This window comes from Arachis hypogaea, chromosome 18 (assembly GCF_003086295.3).
Source record: "Arachis hypogaea cultivar Tifrunner chromosome 18, arahy.Tifrunner.gnm2.J5K5, whole genome shotgun sequence".
NCBI lineage: Eukaryota > Viridiplantae > Streptophyta > Magnoliopsida > Fabales > Fabaceae > Arachis > Arachis hypogaea.
The window spans coordinates 116,332,925-116,353,615 of record NC_092053.1 but is presented as its reverse complement, the minus strand read 5'-3'; the positions used below and the strand labels follow the sequence as shown (position 1 = coordinate 116,353,615).

Genomic DNA, 20,691 nt, shown 5'->3' with positions numbered 1-20,691 from the left:
AATGAAGTTTGCTAGAAATAAATCAATTGACAACATCAAAGATAACCCTTGGGTCAAAGAAGTTCAACAGGATCAATACGAAGAAAACCAGCGCATCAGTTTGAAACAAACTCAAGCTAAGTCGAGGAAGCATGAGGTTTACAGAAGAGAATATTTCAAACCCAAGACAAAGCTCACAGAACTCAAGAGCACGATTAAAATACTCTGAATACTTTGTTCATGAAAGAGTCTAAAACTTGCAAAAAAAACCACTTCGCAGTCTAGAAGAAAAGTTGAGTAGCAAACATCCTTCAAGAGAGTAGCAAAAGCATAAATGTGGCTTTACTTCAATACAATTTCATGTTGAAGTAGATTTTGTAGAGTTCAAAAACAAAATACACACAACTTTGGCTAAGAGCTAAAATATTTCCTCAAATATTTTAGAAAGATATTTAGATGCACAACTTACCCAAAAGCAGTTCATAAAAACTCGAAAGTAATCAAACGCTTGTTCAAAATTCTCAAAATTTCATATTCAAACAAGCGTGTATAACATTTATAGCCAGTACGAAAGAGGGAGTTAAACTCTTTTTAGAAAAGAAACTCAGAAGTAAAAATTTGCTTACAATTTGGTAAAGGAAATAAGTGATGTGTTACAAACGAACCGATTTTCACTAAACAAGGAAGCTCTCCAAGGCCTCATTTAAAATAGCGCATGCCGATTTTTAAATTAACTTCATCAAAATTGAACAATGATTTTCAATCTCAATCAAGCAACAGAAAGTAAATTCCGTTTAATATTTCTTCAAAGAGAATTAAAAACTTCTTTAAAAAGTTCAGAACAAGACTCCAAAAGTGTTCTTGAAATCACCATCTCAGAAGGACATTCAAGAACTTTAAGATGTACTAAAAAGGAGTCAAGCCATACTAGAAAAGATCTTAAACCAAAGTAGTCCAAACAAGATTCACTAGGCATGAGTCATCAAACAAGCTTTCAATTGATCCAAAAGAAAAAGTCATAAGAAAAGACAACTCAATCATTTGTGATTTCTCAATGATAAATCTTTGACTAAAAACTCTTGTAGAGATAATGGGAGAATAAACAATGCACTAACTTGAAACGAATTAAACTGACCCTCATAAGGATGAGATTCACAAGAGAGGACAAACCAAGATCAATGGTAATGTTCACAAAATGTAAAAGATTACTCAAAAATAAAGTAAAGTATGACATTCATAGGGATGAAAGGTTAAATAGAGAATTTAGCCTGTTCATATGAAAAAGCTATGAGTCCAACACTTTCAAAAGAACAACCATGGCATAAACCATGTAGTATGATAAACCAAACTCAAATCAAAATAAATTAAGTGAAGTTTACCAAACGAAACTCAACCGGGATAAAAGCGAAAAATCCCCTTTCTTCCCAGAATTTTGAAAAATACTCCAAATACATGATCAATTGAAGATGTGCATTGGAACTATATTAAAATTGCTAGAAAGTCAATTTACTTTTAAAGTAAGTGCAATTCCGTGAACCGGTAAAAACACAAGCAAGGTATTAAAATAGAGAGTTGCTAAACTGTATAAATAATTCCAAAGTCTCATATATAGAAAAGTATATATCTAATCAACAGCAATTTATAAAATCTCAAAATTGGCTGTGATCACTGTCAAGTAAGAGAAAAACTGAATCAACAATTTCTCAAAGAATGGACTCAGAACCCGAAGTTAAAAGTCACAGCACATTAAGACAAGTTCAAGGCTATATCAAAGAATACTTGAATCAAGAAGAACTCAAACAGAGGAAAATAGATGCAACAAGGATTCCAAACAAGCATATGCAATTAAGATCAAACAAGAATGCATATGAATAGAGAAATAGAGTGGAACATCAAATTACTTTTCGAAAGGATTAGCAAACAAGAACTTCAGGTTAGGGTAAAAAAGAACAGATCGACTCGAATAAAATTCAAGACACACAACTGAATAGCCTCGAGAAATGGTTTTTAACGTTCCCAAAGCCCGCGATTCGCTTTACTCAACTCGTATTTCATCTATGATAACCCATCAGTGCTTTCATATACATAATTCACTAGTATTAAGCCAGCCAAACTTAATATCAGGAATTATGCAATGCAAGACTAACAGCGTTAAATCAATAGATCGTCATGTGCATAAGGCTCTAATTCTCGTCATTCGACAAGACCTAATACATGACAAACACTCAGAGTATGCAATTGAAGCATAATCAGTCCATTCCTCAGGCTCTACAGGAAGAACTGCTCTGATACCATAATGTAACACCCTGACTACCAAAGGCAATGCTTCCGGCTGTGCAACTCTGATAGCTCGGATATTACAACGACACTTATAATATTTAATACTAAAATATGAGCCTGTTTGAAACTTTTAACCGCAAAACCGCTCCCAAAATAATATCGTCCGATAACGTACATCCATAAATACCATACAACTTACAAAAACTCATAAAGAGTACATTCATATATATACATAAATATATATAAATAATATTACAAACATAATCCAATACAATCCCTATCCCTCTTACAGATTATATCAAGATAAAGGCGAGGGTACAAGAATAATAATCTAAAGCAATACAGAGCATCTCAACAACAACTAGATAAACTCTTCGTAACTTCTGCGCCCGTATCCTGAAAGGGGAAAAATGTAGGGGGGTGAGAACATCATCCTCGAAAGGGTTCTCAGTAGAGGGTTTTTGGGAATTACTGTAATAGGATACGTGAAGATAATCGCACCAGTGATTAATAACCGTCTTATGCCTCTTTTCAAAAACAACGATTTACAGTAAAAGTAAAGTCGAAAATCTTTTCTGAAAGAGGAACCATTCAATGCTCAAAAACTCAAAAGCCTTTCAAAACGGTTTATCTATGCAGAACCAAAATAGCCTTTCATAATTTTATTCCAAACCAGAAACACAAAACCGAAATTAACCATCAATTCATCTCTTTCAGACCACAGCCCTAGGCCCAAACAATCCAACCAACAACCAATCACCACAATCCAACAGAGTCCCTGATGCAAACACAGATAGGAAGTTCAAGCACAAACAAACAGTTATTACAAGTAGAACAGTTAGCAATTAATCACATAGGCAAACCAAGTATAATATGCACACCCAACCAATGTCACACAAATGCATATGATGCATGCCTGTCCCTAGTGGCTGATGATATCATCTGTCGGTTATAGAGCCAACCCGACAAGTCCTGGTAGCTAACCATTGGACTGTCCCTCTGTCGTGCATCCCCAACTCGAGTTATACTCATCATAAACTTGATCATAATCATGATCCATATCCATCACCCTCACTGGTGAATATTTATCCATCACCATCACTGGTGAATATTTATGGGGGCGAGCTCATCCGGGCCTTTCACAGTGCCCGGCCACACTTACGACATTGGGTTAACAGAGCTTCGAGTCTCAACCTGGAGCACATGGTGGCTAGCCATTGCTACTACCCAGGAAAACCCTCATCTCCAATAGTGGAAGTGCAAAAATCACAATTATCAATAATTCAGCATATACATGCATTCATTCTCATCCATGGATCAACATCCATCTCAGCCATCCGGCTTACGGTTCAGTCCAGAACCAGCCAATATTGATAATCATACACAGCCATTCCGGCTCACGGTTCAATCCAGAACCAGTCAATATTCATAATCATACATAGCCATTCCGGCTCATAATAAAACAGCACTTCCACCATTCAAAATCATCAGATTTATGAAATCGGCATTTAAGCCATAAATCATTTTCTCAATTCATTTCACTTTGAAATCAAGTTTCAACTCTTTTCAACATTGGCTTTAAAGATCTCATTTCTCAAATCATCTCAGGCTCATAAGCCACTTTTACTCAAGGTAAATTCCCCTTTTAAAACAATGCCATTTTCGGCATCCTCTTTCCAAAACTTCCATAATCATGGCAAGTTAAAAGCCTCTTTGAGATATTCAAAATCACCCATCCAACAATGGGATTTTATAACAAAAGTTTCTCGGCAGAGTCCCAAGTCTTTAGGGGAGAATAACATAACTCATTTCGCCAAATTCATTTAAAATCATTAAAACTTTGGCTTTCCGATTTGAGTAATAAAATAGGATCTAAGCCAAACCGAGTCACGTAATCATTTACTTCTTTCAAAGCCATTTCCTTTACTTAGGCAAAACCAGCTTCAACCCCCATGATAAATTCTAAAGCATTTCAACTGTTCAAAATTGTTTTAGTCTTGCAAAAGTTCAGAGTTCAAAGAGTACTTAAAACCTTTCTCAAAACATTTCAAAATAAAACTTGTCAATAGACATTCAGGTTCTTTCAAAGTCATTGAAACTCCTTTAATTGAAACCCCCAAGTCAAATCCAAAGGCATAAACCCTTTTCGCATTCAAACAGCTTTAAAACACAAGTTTCATCTAAATAACTTTCTCTTGAAAGAGATACAATGCCTTTCTTAAGAAGCAAGACTAAATCACAATTCCCTCTTTACTAACTCATTTCGAAAGCATGAATCATCCTTTTCTTGATAATTCAAATAAAATAGTAGAAGTCTTTAACTCATCATTTTCCAGACAACATTTCAATAAAGACTCGGATTTTATAGAAATTTCGACAGCACCTCCCCTAAAACTTGGACTTTTGCCACCCGGTTCGGGTCCCAACTAAACTGTTTCTCATTCCTTTTCAACAGCTCAAAACCAGAAATCAATTCAAAAGCAAGCTAAATCCAACAGTCGCCTCAATGGCATACCTCAAGGAAACCATTTCAAAAATCAACTCAATATCAACCGATTTAACTCATTTATAAAGCTTTAAAGAATCGGTTCAGCAATAAATCATTTATCAAAACCAGAGCAATTAAAGCAACCCAGGCTGAATTTCAAGAGCATTCTATCTTTCACATCATCAAATTAATTGACTCAATTCAAACCAATCCTCAACGGATTAAACTCATTTCAAATATTTAAAGAATCAACTTCAAACATTATATTTCACAAGCCACACAACAATTCATCCAAGCCAACATCCATAGTTATTTGAGTCAATCAATTGATACATAAGGCAGATCCAATCACCACATACACAATATCTCACATCAGTACCCATATGTAATAATTCCAATAATAAACTATAGTTTTCGGAAAGCGCCCCTACCTCAAAACGCAGTTCCATAATCCAAACGCCTCATCAAGTCCATTTCCGCCTCAACCCGAACTGACGGCAACCAAAACCTCAGCTCCCAGCCACGTTCACAATAACCATAGCAACACTAATCGCAACATACAATAATCAGGACTCGGTCCCACGTTATCAAGATTCATATTCATTAACCAAACGCGACGAAATACTAACGTGAGGCTTTCCGAAACATACTTACTTACCGAAACGAAGAAGGAACGGCTGAACCGAACAGCGGCGGTCTCTCAAACCGGTTCAACGGCAGCCCGGCAGCCACCTCAAGCGGCAGCGACGACAATTTCCGATCGCGCCAACTGAAACCAACACGCAGTGACTATAGTATTCCCGGAATTCAAAAAGGACAGAAACCACAATTAAAACCCTTACCGGCAACCTTTTTCGGCGATGGCAGCAGGGTCTCAAGTGGCAGAGGCTCAGCTCGGAGCTCCGGCGATGATCCCGGAAGTCACAGAACCACTCCCGGCGGTCAAAACACAGGGCACAGCTTCCTCTTCCGACCGCGACACCTGCGGCGGCCTGAATCCTTTTCCGGCGACGGTGAGAACCCCAACAGCACGGCGCGGTTCAGTCTGCTCCATAGCACAGCAACGACCGGACCTCCAGCTCGCGTCGTCCTCTCTCCCAGCGGCGCTCAGTCTCAACCTTCCTCTCCGACGCGACGTGGTGGCGACCGACGCAGCTCGTGGCTCCACAGGGACTCCTCTCTCCCAACGTCGCTCACTCACGGCGGACCAGGGAAACAGAAACGGAGCCCTATCGTGCTTCTCGTTCGGAGCTGGCAAGGACGACAGTGCGGTGACCCCGACAGTGACAGATCGGCGAGGATGAGCTCCTCTGGCTCGCGTGCGACAGCTGCTTCCCCTCAAACCCTCTTCTGCACGAATAGTGGCGACGCAGGAAACTTCGACGGCGTCAAATCGGTGGCAACATGGTGGTGCGACGGTGACCCTGGCAGCATGGACTGCTACGGCGGCGCGGCGCGGTGAGGCGCGATGGCAGCGATGAGCTCCCTCCTCCCGCTCTCGCTGCAGCTCAATCTCCCTTTCCCTCTTTGATTCTGCTACTTTCAGTTGTGGAAGGGGAAACCATGGGTGTTGCTGTCCGTGGGTGAAAGGGAAGGCAGGTAGGGTTTCGGCTGCTGGGTTGGAGGTTTAGGGTTTCATTTTTTTAAACTTAGGGTTAAGGGCAATTTGGTAATTTCACTTAAAATCGGGAATAATATAGTAATTGAAATCCAAATTAAATCCAATACTAATTATATATAGAAAATACCATTTGCTCACCAATTTCACAAATTATTTTCAATAAAATGCCCAAATCAAATAATTAGAAATAATATACTTAATTTCTTCTCCAAAATAGCAATAGTAATATTTTAAAATATTACTTATCTAATCCAAATCATATAAAATCCTTATTATTTCATAACTATCAACTTTATACTCTGAATATAAAAAATAATCCAATAATTGTAAAATTGGATAATAATCATAACTTATCTCAAATCCAATAAATCAAAACTTGCCTTAATTATCATTACTAAAATAATTTCTGAAATTAAGGCTGTAAATAACTATATGATTTGAGACTTGATCATAATAAGACTTTTCAAAAGTTCTGGGTCTTACATTTCGAGGTGAGAAAGTAGAGTTGAAGTGGAGTTGCGGAGTCATTGATAGTTGATATTTATAAGTGTGTCTGCAGTAAGTACCTTAACGGCTAGTTTTGCAACGGCTAGTTTTGCAACGGCTAGCTCTGCAACGGCTAGTTTTGCAACGGCTAGTTTTGCAACGGCTACTTAACGGCTAGTTTTGCAACGGTCACTTTCATGAACAATAACGGCACAATAATATTGACTAATTTAAAAACTTACATCAGAAATAAATAAAACAAACTACATCACATACCAGTAATACGCAATAAAAATAAGAACATACTACATAACTCTACGAATATAAGGAACCATTAAGTAAACCACTTGGTGATTATTTTCTCACATGCAATCTCATGAAGAGCTCGTCGTTTTTCACTCATTGTAGACGTGTCAGCATTAAGTATTTGCATATCCATCTCCCTTTCCCTTTCCTTGGCCATCCTTTCCATTTTCCTTTCTTTTGTTTTTATCTCCATTTCTTTAATATACCTCTGAGTTTGTAATTCTTGTTCTTTCATTGCCGCTTGAGCTTGTAATTCTTGTTCTTTCATCGCCGTTTGAATTTGTTACTCCTTCTCTTTGATTGCCATCATTTTTGCTCTATGTTCCTTCTCCTCTTCTCTTTCTTTTTCCCTTTCCATTAGTTCCTTTTCTCTAACATTCTTAATATCTTCCATGAGAGATAATTTTTTGACAACCGATGATTTTCTTTCGCTAAAATCTTCAGACATCTGTGCTTTTTCCTTACCTTTTCGCTTGCTCTTCTTTGATCCTTGTGGGCGAACGGGAGATTCCACACCGGGTTCGTCAGCCAACGGTGTTTCTGGGTTTGATGAGGATGAGTATGCTCCAGTTGCACTAACCTTGGTTCTCTTTGAGCCGCCACTCTGTGTAGGTAGTTGGCTTCTCCATTTTTGCTCCAACCGAAGCATGTTCCAATGCCTCTCAAAAGTGAATTTTTGACCATAATGTGTGGAATAAAGTTTATAAGCCAACTCCTTTATATCATCAGCGTTCGAACCACTCCTTATGTTTCGAGTAGCTTGATCGTAGCAACCAGCAAATTGTGCAACAACCTTGTTGATCTTATACCATCGTTTCTTACATGTAACTACCCCCCTTGTCATGTCGGAGAAAAATTCTACACAGTAGCTATGAATTCGACTCCAAAATGTTTTCCCCTTTTGATCGGTACCAACTACAGGGTCAGTTGAAATATTTAACCATGCACTGATCAGCATCTCATCCTCTTTCCAATGCCAATGTTGAATACTATCTTGCCTCTGATCTTCAATATCATCATCATTGAGGTCGATAGCATCTAATCCACGAGGGTTGGCAAAATCTGAATATTGCGAATTTGGACTAGATTGTATAGGAGTTTGAGAGGATGGGTTAGAAGAGCCACCAACACCAGATGAGTTATGTCTTGATGCACTTAATTGAGTTGGAAATGGCAAGGAAGTTGGAGTAACATTTCCGATAGAGGGGTTGAATATGGATGAAAATGGAAAATGGGGTGTTTGTGAATTTTGATTTTGCGGTTGGAATATAGGAAATTGATTATTACAAGGAGCTTGAAAATTGAAATTAGAAAGATTTTGTGGATTTACATTTTGAAATGTATTTGGTAGTGTGAAGTTTTGGTTTGGAACTTGAGAGTTTGAGGTTTGAGATTGTTGGGTATTTGAAATTTGAGGAAAGTTTTGTAAGTAATTGAAGAAAGAGTAGAGTTAGTTTGGATCCATTTTTTCGAACAAAAAATAATAGTAGCAGAATTATGATTTTGTAAACTTGGAAGATGAAGAAGAGTAGTAGAGAGTGTGAGAATAAAAGTGTATCTAAATGGTATATATAGAGTAACAAAATATTAATTTATTAATAATAACGGTAACATAGTAATGGCTAGTTTCTAACGGCTATTTTTACAACGGCTAGTTTTGCAACGGCTAAATTAATATAACAATATAAATATAAATAATATTTAATATTAATTATGATATAAATAATTAATATAAATTATTAATTAAATAGAAATTTAATTATTTAATTATTATAATTATTAATAAATTAATTATAATTTAATTACTTAATTAATATAAATTATTAATTAAATAAAAATATCAATATTTAATATAATTAGTCATTATAATTATTATTAAATTAATTATTATTTAATTATATAATATAATTATTTATTTTTTATTTTACTTGCCATTTGGCAATTGTGTATTGGTTAATGGGAGTCCCCATTTAGAGGGACTCTCTCGTTTTGAATTGCGTGAAGGAACTCAAGTGAGTTCCTCTCCAACGTCCCATTTCTCTTTTCTCTTTGATAACACAGTAGGAGGGTTCCAAATATTTGCCCGTTGGAGATGCTCTAAGGTAAGAGCCATCTGTATATAGGGGTGTCCGCGGATCAGATCGTATCGAATATGGGCGAAAATTCGATCCGATCCGCACAATTTTCATCGGATCGGATCGGATATGATATCCGCACTTTTTAGTGTCGGATCCGATCCGATCCGTACATTTGCGGATCGGATCGGATCGGATATCGAATATATCCGCATAATTAAACGTTCTCTTTTTAATCATATTTCTATGTAAAAGAATTCGATAAAAATATTTCTTTCATAGTTTTAAACTTATTTATTCCTAAATTATTTTTAATCGAACTCTCTCTAAATAACAAAAATAAAATAATACAATATATGAATAATAATTACTAACTAAAACATACAAACAAGTAAATATAATACCAAACATATATATATATATTTTAATTATTATAGTGCGGATCTGCGGATCCGCGGATCGGATACGCAGATGTAGAGCAGATATCGGCGATCCAATCCGCAAAGAGTGCGGATCGGATCCGATCCGATCAATTTGTGGATCGGATCGTATCCGCAATTTTCGGATCGGATGCGGATATTTACCGCGGATCTGCGGATACGATGGACACCCCTATCTGTATATATAAATTACCTTGTATAGTGTGGTGTCATGGCATTCAAAAAAAGCACTAAATGTTGTAAATTTTTTACATCATCGAACTTTAACATCCAACAAGTTTAAAACATGTGACGGGTAGCACTTTATACATATATACACTCAAGTGATATGCATCTAATTTAAGTATTAATTTTTTATTCAAATTGCTTTAATTAATTATTCTAAAAAATTTAACTTTGTAAATAGTTAATCTAAAATTTTTTAGCAATTCTTTTCGTAAATCAATTATAGGAGCAAAATATAGAAATAATCAAAATAAAATTGTATAGCATTATTATATATTGTATATAATAAAACGCTTACACATAAATAAGAGAAATATACAATATTTCATATGTAACTAAGTGCTAAATTAAAAATAGAGGAATGAATTTAAAAAAATAATGTTACATATTTAAGTTTTTTTGTTAATTTAATTTAATTAAGTTAGTCTAACATAATAACAATTAGTTATGACTAATATTATTTTAAGTTTTATTATTTAATTTAATTAGATTTAGTTCATAAAAAAATTTAAATTTGTAGCATTACTCATTTTAAAAAGCATAAGTATTTTTTTCATTAAACCTATAAATACAAATAATTCTATTTTTGACAATAGTATGTATTATAATTGATGAGGAAAAAAATTAAAGGTTAAAACTATTTCGTGTTAAATTCTAAAAGATTTATCGGTATACCTTGTTTATAATACAATTTTTTAGAAGGCGATCATAATTTTGCAATAAAAGTTGAAATTCATCATTGCTATTTATCCATGATAATACAACATAAAATTATCTGAGTAAAAAAAAATTTCGAAGATAATAAATTCTAATTCTAAATCATGTTTGTTCTTGAGACTTTTTTATTATCAGGATAAATAAAAACTGTCTTTTTTAAAATTTACAGATAATATCTCGTTGGGAATAAGATTCATTCTTTGAATCAAAATAATTTTTTAATTTTATTACCTGCAAAAGTTAGGATTTTTTATTTTAATAAATAAATAAACTATAATAATTATCGAAATAAATAATTTAAAAAATATTTACCGAAATAAATATCCCTTTCTTATTTCGTTTACATTATAAACGAGATAATTTTGTATGTATCTAACGTGTGTAAACGAGATATACACATATCTCGTTACATTGTAAACAAGATATATATCTGTGTAAACGAGATACATGTATTTTTTAAAAAAAAAATAAAATAATAAAAAATATTAATATTATCAATAATCCAAATTTTTAGCATACAATTAGTACATAAAAAGGTTGGTAGAAGAGATTAAAATGGATATATTTGATCAATTAGTACTCAAAAAAGTTGATGGAATTAGTGCTGAGAGATAACCGTTTCAATTCGCTTCCCACTATCCATCAATCTTTTTGAGTACTAATTGATCAAACATATCCATTTTAATCTCTTCTACCAACCTTTGTATGTACTAATTGCATTTGAATTATTAATAATATTAATATTTTTTATTATTTTTAAATTTTTTTTTTTAAAAATCTATGTATCTTGTTTACGCTGTAAACAAGATATACACATTTTGTGTTCACTCCTCTTATCTGATTTACATTGCAAAATTATCTCGTTTATAGTATAAACAAGATAAGAGAGATATTTATTTCGATAAATATTTTTTAAATTATTTATTTTAATAATTATTATAATTAATTTATTTATTAGAATAAAAAATCCGCAAAAGTTATACACTCTATTACACAATTTTTCTCTCTTCTCACAGTAGGCTAATTTCAATACATAAATCATTTGACTCGTCTATATTTCTTAGCAACGCAACTGGATTCTCTCTTTAGAACTAATTTATATAGTAGAAAATTATAATAATTTATCTCATTTAGAATTTTAGAAAAAAAAAGACCACCAACTCGCATTTTATATTACTTTTTTCAATATACACATAATCATAACTGAAGTAAACTCTTTTTTGAAGAAACGTTGACATTATATGGTCATTAACTTTATTCTTTGACAACATCCAATCTAGAGTTAGTATTTATTCAAGGGGAGTTTTATAGTATGGATGGGATTAAACATCCATACTTATGAATATTATGTGAACATTTTGTTTAATGAATATGTTTTGGTTGTCCATGTTTACAGGTTCGACGGATGGAAAAAGTATGTCAGGAAGTAACAGTGATTTTGTATATACACTGCACAATATAAAAAAATTAATAAATGTAATAAGATATTAATTATTTTTTGGCAAGTTAAAATTAATGGATAAGTTGTATTTTTTTTGTGTATGTGGTCATTACTGGATGTTGGACTTGGGTCACCATTTTTATGTAACTGTACAGAAATAAATTTTTTTGTAGTTAAAAACAAGTCAAAGATAGCATTAAAAAAAATGGGCTAATATGTTTTTGGATTTGTTTGGGTAATCTGATTTTTTAATTTCCAGAAAATGTAGCAAAGTTTCTCTAACTTTTTTTTTGTCATGGTATTCTCGTATAATGGAAGGAATTGTATATTGTTAAATGGATAAAGAAAATAAAAGAATGCAGTGTATTGTTTTGATATTTAACCTAAAAAAATAAATAAATAAATATGTGATGTATGTTACTAATAAAACAGAAAAATAAAATATTATTTTTCATGGCCACATATACAAAAAAAAAATACAACTTTTTCATAAGTCCCAACTTGTCAAAAAATAATTAGCATTTCATTACATTTATTAATTTTTCTACATTGTGTAGTACATCTGCAAAACCACTGTTACTTCTTGACATACTTTCCCATCAGCCGAACCTGTGAGCATGGACAACGAAAACGTGTTCACCGAACAAGATGTCCACATAATATCCACAGGTATGGATGTTTAATCCCATCCACACCATAGAACTCTCCTTTATTCAAACCTATATGTTTTTTTCCTTGATTTTTTTCCTTTTCTTTTACTTATATTATATCTTAATAAAAATATGTTCAAATAATATTTAATAATAAGATAGAGAATTTATACTTCTATTAGAAAAGAATTGGTCTTTTTACAAGTTTTAAGTATTTGATTTTTTTTTTTGAGATCTAAATAAAATATAAAAAATTCAATTTTATTTCATTGATCATTAAGAAATTTTACTTTGATTTTAAATGGTTTATAAAATTAATATAAAAATGCAAAAAATTATAACTAAAATTATTTATTATATTATTTTATATAACACATATAAATCTAACTAAATGTAATTTAAATTATTTTTAATTATTATTATCATTATTATCTGTCATTTAATTATTTAATATTAATTTTTCAGTGCAAACTCGCCTTGCTGGCAACTAGTATGATATTAATGGCGAGCAAAATAAAAAATTGAATGAGTGTGCTTGGCTTGCTTTGCTACGATAAATTATAATATCAAATAGTCTTTGAAAGCAGAGATGAGTTACATCAAAATTTAATATCAATGAAATAAATATCCATACATAATGTAATGAGTTAAATTTCATTCTTTTAATTTCTAAGGAGAAAAATAGAAAAGGAAAGGAACATTGTAAGATTGAGAATGTAATTGGTTGCAACGACTTCATATTAAAGGTGGGAATGACAAGATTGGTATTCCAAGCTTCTCCATGAGCACTTTATGCAAGTATTTCCCATCATCCTTTGGTCCCCACAATGATTTTATTACCTTTGCCAGCCGGTAATGTTCGTTGTTCAACATAGCTAGGCCCACTATAAGAAATTAAATAATATGGATTTGTATAATTTTTTGAATATGTGGAGCTCTATTTTAATGAATTTTTAGTGTACATTTTTATATTTATTGACATTCAATCCAAAATTTTTAGGTTGATAAAAGTAATTATTTATTTTAAAATAATAAATACATAAATATAAACTAACTTTATTTATATGGGCTTGTTTGGGCGTCATTTTCGGAAAATATCTTTTTTTTAATGATATTTTTAAAAAAAAATTTACAAAAATAAAAGTAATTTTATATTTGGATATCTCATGTAAAATAATTTTTTTTTATCTATCAATTATGTTTGAATAAAATAACATAAAAGTACTTTTTTTTCGTTTATTACGTGAATTTTAAAAAAAGATGTAAATTGTAACTTTTCAAAAATGATATTTTTTTTCTAGTGTTTTTATTTTTACTATTAGAAATTTGATAAACACACTAAAAAATAAAAAAATATTTTTTTATTAAAAAAATCTATTTTTATCAATTTAATGACTTCCAAACAAATACTATATATAATACCACTTAATTACATATTTATATAAAAAGAATGAAACTTGATTAGTTTTATGTGTAAATGTGTAATAATACCCTTAAGATAAAAGGTAACTATATGTGTTAAAAAGAAAGATGAAAGGATATATTTGAAAAGCGAATTATTACTTATGTTATAGGAAAATTCTTGAGCAATGTTTCAAGTAAAATGGTTTGATATCTTTAGTAACAAAAAGTGGACAGTTATATTTATTTAGAGGAGTTAAGATTGTAGTTACAAGGCCTCCCGTGCTTGTTCCTAATGTCACATCGATAAGTAACGAGAAAGTATAGAAAACAATAATAAATTTGAATAACGTGAACCATGAAGTAAAAAAGAAAATTAAATTTTAATTAAAAATTAGATTGTTAATTAGTTTTATAAAAATATTTGATAACTAAAGAAAATTAGTTAAAAATAGCTATAATTTATCTTATTTAATATTTATTAATTGTTGTAATAATTAATGAATGCTACATAAAATAAAATTTAGCTGTTTTTTTGTCTCAATCTCCGGTCCTCTTCTCGCTGTCGTAGCCTCACTTGCGCCGTTACAACCACCCCTCCCAGTCGGCCGTGCCGATGCCGCCGTGGATTCCAACTGATGCCGCCGCGGGCTTCGCATACGCCACCAAAAACTCAACAATGCCGCTGTTTGAAGTAACCGTGTGAGTATGTTAGATATACCACACACGTGCTTAAAGGCAATAATATATCAAATAAATTACTTACTTTTAATTCTCACTCATGTCTCTTTTATCTATTCAAATTTTTTCTGTTTTTTGTTTTTCCAATTTTATGGTTACATCAAATCATAAGGTGGTTATATGCCCTTTTACATTTTTTCCTTTGTTTAATAAAAATTAAATTTTTTTTTTGGATGTGGATGTTCATTTTACTAAGTATATAGACGGTTATTTTCATTTCAAAGTGGATGTTCATTTAATTTGGATTAGATTTATGTAGATACAATAAAATTTTCTAGATGTTCATTTTATTAGGTATGTTATTTTCATTCAAAACTGACGACTTGATGGAGAAAAAGCTCGACGACGTTGAAGCTGGCTAGTGAGGGAAGGACCGACGGGGGCAATTAAAATTCAGATTTCTAATTATTTAAATAATTATTAACAGATTTTAAAATTTGAAAATCAGCCATTTAAAATTTAAAATTTTAAAATCAGGAGTAATAGCGGATGGTTAAAATTTGAAAAGGTAAAGTAAAAAATTTTTTTGTTATTTGATTTGGGTGGTTTTTTTTTAATCTTTGCTGGGCCAAAAAATTAGCCCGTTATTCACGTTGTTCAGATTTTTCGTTGTCTTTCTAATAGAACTGGTAAGTAATACTAGAAAAATAATAATTTAAAATTATCTTATTTAGAATTTGATCTTCATTACACAAAAGAAAAATAATATAAAGCAAAAAAAAAATCTTTACAAAAGAATCTTTTAAAATAAAAAATTAATAAAATAATTGTTACGGCCTGGCCCAACATCACTCGGGCCGACCCGACCCGTAGTCCATCCGACCCGAACGGTCGGGTGCGAGGCGCCCAACTGCCGGCCCGGACACGCGTCCTTGACAGCTCTGCTACAGCTGTAGGGGGAAGCTTCGAGGAAGGTGGGTCTGCCCTTGTGGGACCCACTTCTGACACGGTATATATGGGGAGGGTCCTATCCCTCTCCCGAGGTACGACACACATCACTTTATGCCTTTTTCGCCTGCACACCTGACTGACTAGAGCGTCGGAGTGTCTTTGCAGGTGACACCCCCCTTTTCTACACAAAGAGTTCGGAACGTCGACTACTCCACCTCCAACCCAGTAACCCAGAGCCAGGCGACACCTCATTTCACCAACCGAAGCATCATCCAGACCCGTCCGGTACACGAGCTACCGAACATTGGATCGTCTGTGGGGGTCGCCTGAATGGACGTTGTACTGGGTCTTGGAGAACCAGGCCGCGGGGCCGAGCACAGAGGGGAGGCCTCTGTGGCTTCCTCCCGGGAGCGCACGAGGTCCCCTCCACGACGAACCGAGCCGTCTTCTCGATCACAAGAAAGATGCCTGATGAGCGGATAATTTATACGCTTTTTAGCATTGTTTTTAGGTAGTTTTTAGTATGATTTAGTTAGTTTTTATTATATTTTTATTAGTTTTTAAATAAAAATCACATTTTTGGACTTCAGTATGAGTTTGTATGTTTTTCTGTGATTTCAGGTATTTTCTTGCTGAAATTGAGGGACCTGAGCAAAAATCTGATTCAGAGGCTGAAAAAGGACTGCAGATGCTGTTGGATTCTGACCTCCCTGCACTTGAAGTAGATTTTTTGGAGCTATAGGGGCCCAATTGGCGCGCTCTCAATTGCGTTGGAAATTAGACATTCTGGGCTTTCCAGCAATATATAATAGTCCATACTTTGCCCAAGATTTGATGGCCCAAACTGACGTTCAAAGTCAGCCCAAGGAATTCTGGCGTAAAACGCCCAAACTGGCACCAGAATTGGAGTTAAACGCCCAAACTGGCACCAAAGCTGGCGTTTAACTCCAAAAATAGCCTATGCATGTGAAAGATTCAATGCTCAGCCCAAACACACACCAAGTGGACCCCGGAAGTGGATTTCTGCATCATTTACTTATTTCTGTAAACCCTAGGCCATTAGTTCATTATAAATAGGACCTTTTACTATTGTATTTTCATCTTGGATCTATCAATCTTTTAATCATGTTTTGATGATTGAATCCTCTTTGGGAGGCTGGCCATTCGGCCATGCCTAGACCTTTTTCACTTATGTATTTTCTACGGTGGAGTTTCTACACCCCATAGATTAAGGTGTGGAGCTCTGCTGTTCTTCATGAATTAATACAAGTACTATTATTTTTCTCTTCAATTCACGCCTACTTCTTCTCTAAGATATCCACTCGCACTTCAACCTGATGAATGTGATGATCCGTGACACCCATCATCATTCTCACCTATGAGCGCGTGCCTGATAACCACGTCCGTTCTATCTGCAATAGCTTGAGTGCGTATCTCTTGGGTTTCTAATCTAAGATTACAACATTCGTGATATAGGCTAGAATTATTGGCAGCCATTCCTGAGATCCGGAAAGTCTAAACTTTGTATGTGGTATTCCGAGTAGGATCTGCGAAGGGATGACTGTGACGAGCTTCAAACCTGCGAATGTGGGGCGCAAGTGACAATGCGCAAAAGGACAATGGTCCTATTCCGATGCTAGCGGGAACCGACAGATGATTAGCCGTGCGGTGACAGCGCATGTGGAATTGTTTTCATCCGAGAGGATCATACAGCTTGCCATGGAAGGAGGTAACGCATGGTTGGAAGAAGGCAATAGGAAAGCAGAGGTTCAGAAGCAACAAAGCATCTCCATATGCTTATCTGAAATTCCCACCAATGAATTACATAAGTATTTCTATCTTATTTTCTGTTTATATTTTAATTATCAATACCTCAAAACCATTTTAATTCGCCTGACTGAGATTTACAAGGATGACCATAGGTTGCTTCAAGCCGACAATCTCCGTGGGATCGACCCTTACTCACGTAAGGTATTACTTGGACGACCCAGTGCACTTGATGGTTAGTTGTGCGGAGTTGTGAAAAGTGTAATCACAATTTCATGCACCAAGTTTTTGGCACTGTTACCGGAGATTGTTCAAGTTTGGACAACTGACGGTTCATCTTGTTGCTCAGATTAGGTAATTTTATTTTATTTTAAGCTTTTATTTTCGAAAAAAAATTTCAAAAAATAAATTATTCTATGACTTCAGAATTTTTAAGAATGAATTCTAGAGTTTCAGATGATGCTTTTATCATCACAGGAGCTAGTTGATTCCATTCAATTTGGCTGTTGTATGTAATGTCCTGCTGAAGCTTGGCTAGCCATGTCTAATCTTTTTAAACTGAAGCTTTAGACTAACATTGCATGATTCCTGGAATTCGTATTAAAAATTTTGAATTTCTTTATTTTCCTTTTCAAAATAATTTTCGAAAAAAAATACAAAAAAAATTTAAAACCATGAAAATAAAAAATAATTTGTGTTTCTTGTTTGAGTCTAGTGTCACATTTTAAGTTTGGTGTCTTGTATATTTGTAATTTTCTTGCATTTTTCTAAAATATATGCATTATGTTCTTCATTGATCTTCAAGTTGTTCTTGATGATTTTCTTGGGTCTGATCTTTAAATTCTCTTGTTTGGTGTCTTTTCTTGTTTTTCATATGCATTTTGAATTATTAGTGTCTATAGAATGAAAATTTCTAAGTTTGGTGTCTTACATATCATTCTTTTCTTAAAAATATGTGTTGATGTTCATCTTGACATTCAACGTGTTCTTGCATGCATTGTTTATTTGATCTTAGTTATTCATGATTAGTTTCATTTTGTTGTTGCTCTCTCTCTCATCATTAAAAATTCAAAAAATTTTCAAAATTATGTTTTTTCAAGTCAATAATTCAGAGAATTGAAGATTCAGAACATACAGCAGAGGAATCACAGAGAAAAAAGCTGAGCGTTCAAAACGCCCAGTGAGGAAGGAAAACTGGCATTTAAACGCTAGCCAGGGTACCTGGCTGGGCGTTAAACGCCCAAAAGGGTAGTATTTTGGGCGTTAAACGCCAGAATGGTATCCATTCTGGCGTTTAACGCCAGGACAACATAAGGGAGGTAAGTTTTCAAATCTTTTTCAAATTTTCATAATTTTTCAAAATAATATCTTTTTCAAATCATATCTTTTTCAAAATCAAATCTTTTTTCATTTTTCTCTCACTATTTTCGAAAATCCTGGCTATCAATTAATGATTTGATTCAAAAAAATTTCAAGTTTGTTACTTCCTTGTTAAAAAAGGTTCAATATTTGAATTTTAGAATCATATCTCTTAAATTTCTTGTTAGCCAAGTCATTAATTTAAAAAAAATTTCCAATCATATCTTCTCAATCATATCATTAATTCAAAAAATTTCTTTTTAAATCGTTTTTTAAATCATATCTTCTCAATCATATCTTCTCAACCATATCTTTTTCAAAATAATTTTCAATCATATCTTTTTTATTACTGATTTCAAAATCTTCTTCAAAATCACCTAACCACTTTCTCACTTTTAATTTTCGAAAAACCATCAACCACTTTTTCAAAACTCTTTTTAATTATTTTAAAATTTTTAGTTTTATTTAAAAATTTGTTTTCGAAAATTTTTCCCATTCTCACCTCTTTTTATTTAAGGACTAACACTCCTCCTCAATTAGCAATTCGAACTCTCTCTCTCCTTCTTCATATGTTCGAATTTCTACCTACCTCATCCCTCTGTTTGTGTTTTCCTCTGACACCTCAAAGAATCTCTATTCTGTGACATAGAGAATTCCATACTTTCTTGTTCTCTTTTCTTTCTTATGAGCAGGAACAAGGACAAGGGCATTATTGTTGAAGCTGATCCTGAACCTGAAAGGACCTTGAAGAGGAAGCTAAGAGAAGCTAAAGCACAACTCTCTGGAGAGGACCTAACAGAAATTTTCGAAAAAGAAGAAGACATGGCAGCCAAAAATAACAACAATGCCAATAATGCAAGAAAGATGCTTGGTGACTTTATTGCACCCCCTTTTGACTTCTGTGGAAGAAGCATCTCAATTCCTGCAATTGTAGCTAACAACTTTGAGCTTAAGCCTCAATTAGTTTCTCTAATGCAGCAGAATTACAAGTTTCATGGACTTCCATTGGAAGATCCTCATCAGTTTTTAGCTGAATTCTTGCAAATATGTGACACTGTTAAGACCAATGGGGTTAATCCTGAGGTCTACAGACTTATGCTTTTTCCCTTTGCTGTAAGAGACAAAGCTAGGACATGGTTGGACTCACAACCTAAAGAAAGCCTGAACTCTTGGGAAAAGCTGGTCAATGCCTTCTTGGCAAAGTTTTTTCCACCTCAAAAATTGAGTAAGCTTAGAGTGGAAGTCCAGACCTTCAGACAGAAGGAAGGTGAATCCCTCTATGAAGCTTGGGAAAGATACAAGCAGTTGATCAGAAGGTGTCCTTCTGGCATGCTTTCAGAATGGAGCATCATATGCATATTCTATGATGGTCTGTTTGAACTGTCCAAGATGTCATTGGACAACTCTGCTGGTGGATCTCTTCATCTGAAGAAGACACCTGAAGAAGCCCAGGAACTCATTGAAATGGTTGCAAATAACCAGTTCATGTACATTTCTGAAAGAAATCCTGTGAACAATGGGACAACTCAGAAGAAAGGAGTTCTGGAAATTGATACTTTGAATGCCATACTGGCTCAGAATAAAATATTGACTCATCAAGTCAATGAGATTTCTCAAAGTCTGTCTGGAATGCAAGCTGCATCAGGCAGTACTAAGGAGGCTTCCTCTGAAGAAGAAGCTTATGATCCTGAGAACCCTGGAATGGAAGAGGTGAATTACATGGGAGAATCCTATAGAAACACCTATAATCCTTCATGGAGAAATCATCCAAATCTCTCATGGAAAGACCAACAGAAGCCTCAACAAGGCTTCAACAACAATAAT

At 33.8% G+C, this 20,691-nt stretch overlaps 1 non-coding gene across 1 annotated transcript; it reads right to left on the bottom strand.

The window, feature by feature from the left end:
- Positions 1 to 20,094: 20,094 nt before the first annotated feature.
- Positions 20,095 to 20,198, bottom strand: LOC112773832 (small nucleolar RNA R71). The gene has a single exon (XR_003188359.1). It is a non-coding gene; the product is annotated as a small nucleolar RNA R71 (small nucleolar RNA).
- Positions 20,199 to 20,691: the final 493 nt, after the last annotated feature.